Source organism: Pteropus vampyrus, unplaced genomic scaffold, assembly GCF_000151845.1.
Source record: "Pteropus vampyrus isolate Shadow unplaced genomic scaffold, Pvam_2.0 Scaffold9, whole genome shotgun sequence".
In the NCBI taxonomy this organism is placed as follows: Eukaryota; Metazoa; Chordata; class Mammalia; order Chiroptera; family Pteropodidae; genus Pteropus; species Pteropus vampyrus.
Window position 1 is genome coordinate 4,119,579 of NW_011888790.1, and position 8,708 is coordinate 4,128,286.

An 8,708-nucleotide genomic window follows, 5' to 3' on the forward strand; every position below is an offset into this window, starting at 1 on the left:
TAACATTCATTAGAAGAAACATCAAATAAATCAAAGATTTAAACATGGGGGGAAAACAGAAGAAACTGTAAAAATATAAGAAAACACAAGTGAATCCCTTTGTACAATCCGAATAAAGAAGACCTTTCTAACTATGATTCAAAATTCATAGGTGATAAGAAAGAATAATGATGATTTCAGCCACATAACAAATAAAAGCCCTCTGAATGGCAAAATAATAGTAATAACAATAGTAATAATTATGATATATCAAGAACAAGGTCAAAAGATAAGTGACGAACTGGGAAAGATATTTGTAATTCATATCTCAGGCAACATAATCTCCTCACTATGTATTTTTCACAGAAACACAAATGCCCTTAATCATGTGAAAAGATTCTTATTCTTAGTCACAAAAAGACAACTAACTGTAAATCAGAACTGTATTAGGAAACCATTTCTTGCCTATCAGATTGGCAAAAATCCAAGCATGTGACACACTCTGTTAGCAGAGCAGTGGAGAAAAAGGCTCTTATATAATGCTTGTTTGAGATTCCTATGAAGCAAAATTTGACAGTAATCATCAAAAACGCATTTATCCTCAATTTAGCAATCCTACTTTCTGGTATCCCACTGCATATGAAATAGATCACTTATACAGCTTTATTCATTGCAGTGTTGTTTGTAATTATAAGATTTCAATTTTAGTATTCATTAAGGTTATTTCAATGCCCTAAATACCCACTAAAGGGGACTAGTTAGATAAACTATGGTACAGCCACACAAATGGAATATTATGCAGATCTAAACAGTAAAAATTAGACGTTTTCTGCATTTTAATATGAAAATATCACCAGATGTGAAGATGTTGTATAATAAGAAATACGTATTTGATTCCTGGCAGAGCTCCCAAAACTCTTACAATTTCCCGAGTGATAAGAGTGATAGAAACATCTTTTTTTATCTTATTTGGTTTTTGTCCCAGGTTCTTGACAAGAGCTTGTAAGACCCTTGGAATTTGGGGAGTGATAAGAATGTCTCTTTTATGCTAATGAGGTGACTCTAGTTGGGCTCTTGGATAGCTTCAGGATGTGGCTGGTTTCCAGAGAAACAAGATCAAGGCAGGATTAGAAGGTTCAAACTTTCGACCTCATCTCCCAGACCTCTGGGCAGGAGAGAAGGGGTAGAGGAGATTGAATTGCCAATTGCCAATGATTTAATCAATCATGCCTATGTAATGAGGCCCCCATATAAACAAAGGGGTTCAGAGACTTTCTAAGTTGGTGAATGCATCCACTGCTGAGAGGGCGTATATACCAAACGCTACAGGGACAGAAGACCCTGTGCTCAGGACCCTTCCAGACCTCCCCTTATGTACCTCTTCATTTGCATGTTCATTTGTATCCTTTTTAATAAATCAGTAATAATAAGTGAAGTGTTTCCCTGGGTTCTGTAAACCATAATAGCAAATTATTGAACCTGAGGAAGACATCGTGAGAACTCTCTATTTGTAGCCAAATGGAACAGAAATGTGTCCCTGGTGACCTGGCGTCTAAAGTTGGGGGCAGCCTTGCACAACTGAGCCCTCAACTGGTGGAGTCTGCGCTAACTTGAGGTAATTAGTGTCAGATTTTTTAATGTGAGGAAAACCCCTACACATTTGGTGTCAGAAGTGTTCTGTGGGTAGAAACTGATCACAAGTAGTATTACTGGAATATTTATTGAGAAAAATGGGGAAAGAGTGAAGCTTTTGTGTAAGAAAGGAAAATAAAAAATATATTTGTATTTGCCTATACTTGCATTTTAAAAGTGTAATATGAATACACAAGGAACTAAAAAAAATGCTTAACTAATTTGGAAAGAGAATCAGAGTAGAAAGAGACAAGGGTGAAGATAAAATAAATATATATAATTGTTTTATATTGTTTTGATTTTGAACCAAAAGAATATATTATTCACTCAAAAAATAAACTGAAATTTTAAAGGAATATAACATTGGCACTGAATAAGACCTAAAAACTAGAAAACAAAACAAAACAAAAAAAACCATGCTTCTGTTTCCTCCCCTTATTTGTAGCATATGAAAATCACATCCTCAGATAAGGCTCTGCACAACCCCTGCAGAACCTCTTTGCCTATTGACAGATGAACAGGGGTCTCTACCTGCAGGACATACTTGTTCAAGAATGCTCAGGCGCAGGAATGTGATAAAAGGAAGACTCCATATTTGAAGAGAAGGAAGAATGTAGGAGCATTGAATGCATGCTTGGAGATAAACAACCATAGCTAGCCTTCACCCAAAGGAGGCAACTTAGGCCCTATTTTGCAAGAGTGGAACAAAGCAGGACTCTACGGTCTTGTAGATTCGGTCTGGCTTATTGGTTACATTTTCTAAGAGAGGCAATATACCGTGGTGCTCAAGACTGAAGTCTCCAGAATCAAGTGGGCTTGGATTACAGCCCCAAGTATACCATTGATGCGGGATGTGAACTTGGCTAAGTTACTCAATTTCTATAAATCTCAGTTTCCTCATCTGCAAAATATAGGTGATCATTAAGAAAATTATCCATATACAGGCACCTAGCACGATGCTTGGCACACAGTCAGGGCTTAGTAAATAACAACCATCAATACTACACATCCTATGCAAAAGATGACCTGTCGTCCTGCATCTCACCAAGAAACTATCACGCAGAGGCACTGCAGTTTTGAAGGAAACATACCAAAAATTTCACTGTCTCTGTCATTTTATTTTTCATTTTAGCTCACATTTAAGTTAAAGAATGTGAAGTCCTCATTTGCACAGCTCCTGTTGGAATCCTGTGTGTGAAGGTGTAGGTGTATGAAAACTCTTTCAAATAAACCTATTCTTCAGATGCAGTCCTAGAGGGCCCCCCTCAAAGCAGGAGGCAAACCATTTACAGCAATTTAACCATGTGGAGGAGAAAATCTCAGCTAAGATTGGACTTCTTTGACTGACTCAGTATATTCTTTAAAAGCAATTAAATCATTTGGCTTCAGAAAATCTTTTCAATACAGGTACAAATAGCAGCTTGGATATTTTTCCCCAGCTTTATTGAGATACTATTGACATATATGTAAGTTTAAGGTGTGCAACATGATGATGTGATACACGTATGCATTGTGAAATAATTACCATCATAAGGTTAGTTAACATCTCCATCACCTTACATAATTACCTTTTTTTGAAGTGAAAACATTTAAGATCTACTCTCAACAATTTTCAAGTATGTAACACAGTATTGATAACTATACTCATGCTATCCATTAGATCCCAGACTTATTCCTCATATAGCTTAAAGTTTGTACCCTGCAGCCAGCATCACCACTGGCAAACACTAGTCTCCTCTCTGTTTCTATGAGTTCGACTTTTTTAGATTCTATGTATAAGTGAGATCATAAAGTACTTGTCTTTGTCTGACTTATTTCACTTAGTATAATGCCCGTAAGGTCCATTTATATTGTTACAAAAGGCAGGAGTTACTTCTTTTTATGGTTGAATAATATTCTGTGTTATATATATATTTATATATCACATTTTCTTCATTCACTCATCCATTGATGGACATTTAGGTTGTTTCCATACCTTGGCTATTGTGATTAACACTGCAATGAACAATGGGGTGTAGATATCTCTTCAAAATAATAATTTCATCTCCTTCAAATATCGACCCAGAAGTGGAATGGCTGGATCATAGAGAAGTTCTATTTTAACTTTGCTGAGGAAACTTCATACCATTTTCCATAGTGGCTGCACCAATTTCCATTCCCACCAACAGTGCACGAGGGTTCCCTTTCTTTTCATGGTTTTATCAACTCTCGTTGTCTCTTGTCTTTTTTGATAGTAGTCATTATAACAGGTGTGAATGGTGTGGCTTTAACTGTTGCATAATCACCTTGGTTCTTCGATTCTCTCATGCCAGTGTTCATGGCAACAGTAATATCTGCACCATAGAAGGGACTCAGTAAATTCTATACTTGGTGACTAAGAACTGAGCCATGACCCAGAGAAATCATTTCACTGGCACACCAGTGCAGGGGCATTTTTCTTATCTTCTGAGACATCACAAGCTCTAGGAGTCTGGTGTTTATCTGGGAATCCCACTGAGGGAAATCCAGCATACTTAACTCCAGTGGTGTTTCTATGGCCATTTCACAGTTATGCAAGGGGAAATCAGATTTAGTAAGGCCTTTATTGGAATCAATGCCTTTGATTGACCTAGTTTCACAAGCAGTTTGGCAATGCCGCATTGTCGAAAATCATTTGCTATCAATGTGCGTGCAAGGATGTTTATCAAGTGCTTAGTGAGACTAGTCATAGTAACAGAGAAGGTGAGGGGAGTCTGCTTTGATTTGGAGATTATTTTGCTGCCGTAGGTAATCTGATAAATTTTTTAAGTGGAATAATAGTTCTTGCTTCATATGGCTATTGTGGTTCTAAATGAGTTAAGATAGATAAAAGAGGCTAGAACTGTGGGTATCGTGAGAGCTCAGTAAATACAAGCACTTAGAACAAAGACTCCTCCTATTATGATACATAATTATTATCCAGTCCCACTCTGCAGAAGAGAGGTTATGCTAGAATTTAAGTTTTAATCTAATCAGTAATTTGAACTACATGAATTGCTAATATTTGATGAACTGGGACCTGAAAAACTGACAGCTTCTTATGGTTCAGCCTATTTAATTTAACTCTCTTTTAATTTAAACCTTGCTGTCTCAGAGAAGGAAGCGGAACTTTTCCCATTACAACCCAATCTCCTATGTGACATTCTAGGGTTGTAGTCTCGAGGACAAACCTCTTAGACTGGGTGTTTCCATCTAGGTCACCACTTTGCCATTTATGTAGCTGCCGCAAGATGAGCAGTGGTGCCTCAGTCGCAGGCTCCGTGGAACAACAGGCTGGGCTTTCCCCAGGCATGGCAAAACATAACTATATTAAATACCTAGTATGATTCTCTTTACCAAGCTCTAAATACTGCGTAACAACCAAGTAGTATACAATTCAGAGTAAGGCATTTGTTTTAAATAAAATTAGATACATGGGCTTGCTATGACTGAAGTAATTGAACTGCTATCTTTACCTGTTTAAAATAAACTTGGTTTTCTCTATTCTTCTCTGATGAAAACCGTTTAGTTTTTGACTTATATTTCAAAATTCAAAGAGATTTTATGTAGCTCCTCATGATTTTAGAGTCAGACTCTCTTGCAGTCAGTTTAACTCTACCATTTAGCTATCAATTTCTCACTGGTTTGAGAGAAGGCTGTAGGTGCCCCTTGTCCACTTCTCCATGGTGGTAGAGAGGAAGGTACATGGTTTTGGAGTTCAAAGAACCACAGGCCTGGCACCATTTTCATTACTTCTGAGCTCCTCTCATAAGAGCAGGACAAATTTGAGTGTTCTTTCATGCCATCTGTGGCCATGGGAAATTCTAGGACGCCGTTTTACGACCTTTCTACTAAGATGCTCCACAGGCCACACAATCATTTCTAATTTTTGCCAAACATGGGCTAGACATGTGGCAGATTTCCAAAGGTTTGCCACCTCTCTAAATTCTACTCGGGAAGAGAGACAGAGATCCCTTTTCTCCTCAGTAGTTCCCAAACCAGTGATGTGCTGGTAAATGTTTAACAACTAGTTCCCCATGGGGAAAAGTCTTGATTTATCATGGTTCCCAATTTCTGCAGTATAAATATTTCCAGCACGGCCAATTTCAAGCTACCAATGTGAGAGCACTGAGGTGGAGTTGGGAATAGATGCCACATTGGCTCCCAAGAGCAGGGACAGCTGGCTCCAGCACACCATTGCCCCAAACTAACTGAATTGTCTATAAATCTCACTCACTCTGTCAACCCCAGACTCCAGGAGAGTCTCAGGGAAGGACCCCTCCTCAACAACTCACCAACATCTACCCTTCTCCTTCCCATTTCCATTCCTAACCTGGCCACTTTGAGTATCTAGGGGTCTAGAAATATTGGCTTTGTCTGGCTACATAATCATCTGATTTTTATCTTTTGAAGACAAAATTCAAACGCTTAACTCTCTACTTCACTAAATATTCAATGACAATCCTTTATAGGTAATAATGGCTTATGGTTTAATGCTCAATTGGGAGAGAAAAACAGTTTAACAGAAAATAGCACATTGGCGGATCAGGGAAGGCAGGATCTATATTTACTATATCAAAATATTAACTCACTACATTATAGAGAATTCACTCCCTCTCTCACCTCCTAAACCATCAGCGAGATTACATCCCTGCTCACTCCCCACGTGACAAAGTCACAGCATGTGCTTCAGGGGATGCTTAGACTACAAGCTTAGGTATGCAAGAAACACAATTTCACTTATTTTTCTCAATAATGGAAATTAACTTTTTAGCATGGTAATTTGGCCAATTTGTTAAAATTTAAAATGTACACACTCTTTCGACCCAACAATTTTATAGTTTTTGATATATACCTGTTATAAGTTGAATTGTACCCCCCCCCCATTCATATGTTGAAGTTTTAACCCCTGGCACCTCAGGATGTGACTGTATTTGTAGAGATGGTCTAGAAAGAGGTAATGAGGTTTAAATGAGGTCATCTTGGTGGACCCTAATCCAATGACCATTATCCCTATAAGAAGAGAAGATTAAGACACAGACATACACAAAGGAAAGACCATGTGAAGACTCAAGGTGAAAAAAATCATCTACAAGCCAAAGAGAGATCTCAGAAGAAACCAACCCTGACAACACCTTGATCTCAGACTTCTATTCTCAAGAAAAGTGAGAAAATAAACTTTCGTTGTTTAAACCACCAGTCTATGGTGCTTTATAACGACAGCCTTAACAAAAATACAATTTTCTAAAAAAAGAAAAGTACTTGCATAGATTTACAAGGCAGATGGTTGTAAAACAGAACTCCGACTTTAGACTTTTAGAACTTGACTTCGAGGAATCACAGTACTGCAATAGACCCTAAGAGTGCCCCTCTACCTGCCCCCCAATCTTAGTGCACCCCCACTGACTTAAGACAGAAGCACCTGCTCTCTTTGGCCTGAGAGTTTTCTCATCCCTTCCATGGCAGAAGTTGCCAGGAAGTTGATGCTATTGATGGTCATTCACTTGACTCCTCATCCCAGCCTCCTTCAGCCAGTAACTGATGTGAACTCCCACATCCCTCAATGCCTGAGATAAGTGCTCCCAGAGTTTTCCCAGCTGTACTAAGCTCCAGTTAGTAATAATACACCTCTTTACTGGCTACTTCTCTGACTAATCTCCAGAGTAAATGCATTGCTGCAGTTGTTTTCAGTATGAAAAGCATCCTCTTTCTTTTCTCTTTTTTCTAACTTCTCTTTCAAGTTCCATTCAGGTGGGTGGTAGAATGAAGTCAGTGGAGAGAATGCTTGCGGTCCGGACAAAAAGGTGCCGATGTGCTGTAATATACCTGTCAGGACCCTCCGGGCCCTTAGGCCACTGCCCTAAATTCCTGTCCCATTTGCTAGTTAGAATTTCTTAAAGTACTAAGTTAAAATAATTTTTATTCATTCTGGCATGCCTCACCTTCTTTAAAATAAAGCAATTTTAGGAAGTAAGGTGGAAAATAATAATAGTTACAAATATTGAGCTCTATATATATGCATAATTTCACATGCTTAAAATTATTTTAATTCTCACAATAAGCATTTGAGACAACGTATAATTATTGTCTCTATTTAACATACACATCAATTATAGCTCCGAGTAGTTAGGTAACCTGGCCAGGATCACAGAGCTACCAAGTGGCAGAATCAAGATTCAAACATTTTCTTATCTGACTCTAGAGTAAACTCTGTTTAAAATGGACACTTACGGGTGTCCTCTTTCAAAGCATCTTTGTGGTCTTGTTAAGATTCTTAAAGAAAATCCATTGTAGAAAGATGTGTGAAGACTGACTCATTCAGCCCGAGGAAAATATGGTAATATACTCTAACACATTTGACCTTGTATCGTCGCCAAGTCTGAGTATGAGATGTTCAGCAGAGGCCATGGAAAAATGAGTTCTAGAGTTAACCATTGTCTTGGACCCATGGGAAACCAAAAGGCAAAGACAGGGCAATGTTCTTTAAAGCAGGTTGGATTTGGCAGAGGGAGAAGCATACAAGATTTGTTATACTTTTATTTTAATTTATGTGAATAAAGAAACTGAAGTATGTGACACATGGTATTATTAACACACATGCAAACTTGTACCCATGCACACACACAAACCACACATAGTATATTTTAACTGTGACTTAGATGGAATTTTCATTATCAGTGACTAGGAGTTTAACAAAGGGAACCTGACACAGGGAAAAGGAAGACTTGCTGGCTGTCTATGCTGCCCTTCAGAGAGAAGAAATGAAAATTAGTTGTCACAGAAAATTTGAAAATCATTGAAGAATGAGTGGAAAATAACCTTTCTCCTTATATGGAATTAACAAAAAACAATAGCTAAATGTCTAATAAATTATTTTGTAACTTGCGACTGACTTGTTTAAGATTAAGTGGACCTGAAAAGAACTAAGATTAATGTGTTGTGCATAGCAGAAAATATCTGCAATTTTTTGCGTGCAATTTTAATGAATGAATGAATGAACATAATCATTAAATTTGTAAAATGAGGGTTATCAGATGTTTTTTCTAGAAGCTTCTCTAATCAAAAGTATTCAACTTCTAAGTTTTATTTTTATTATATTA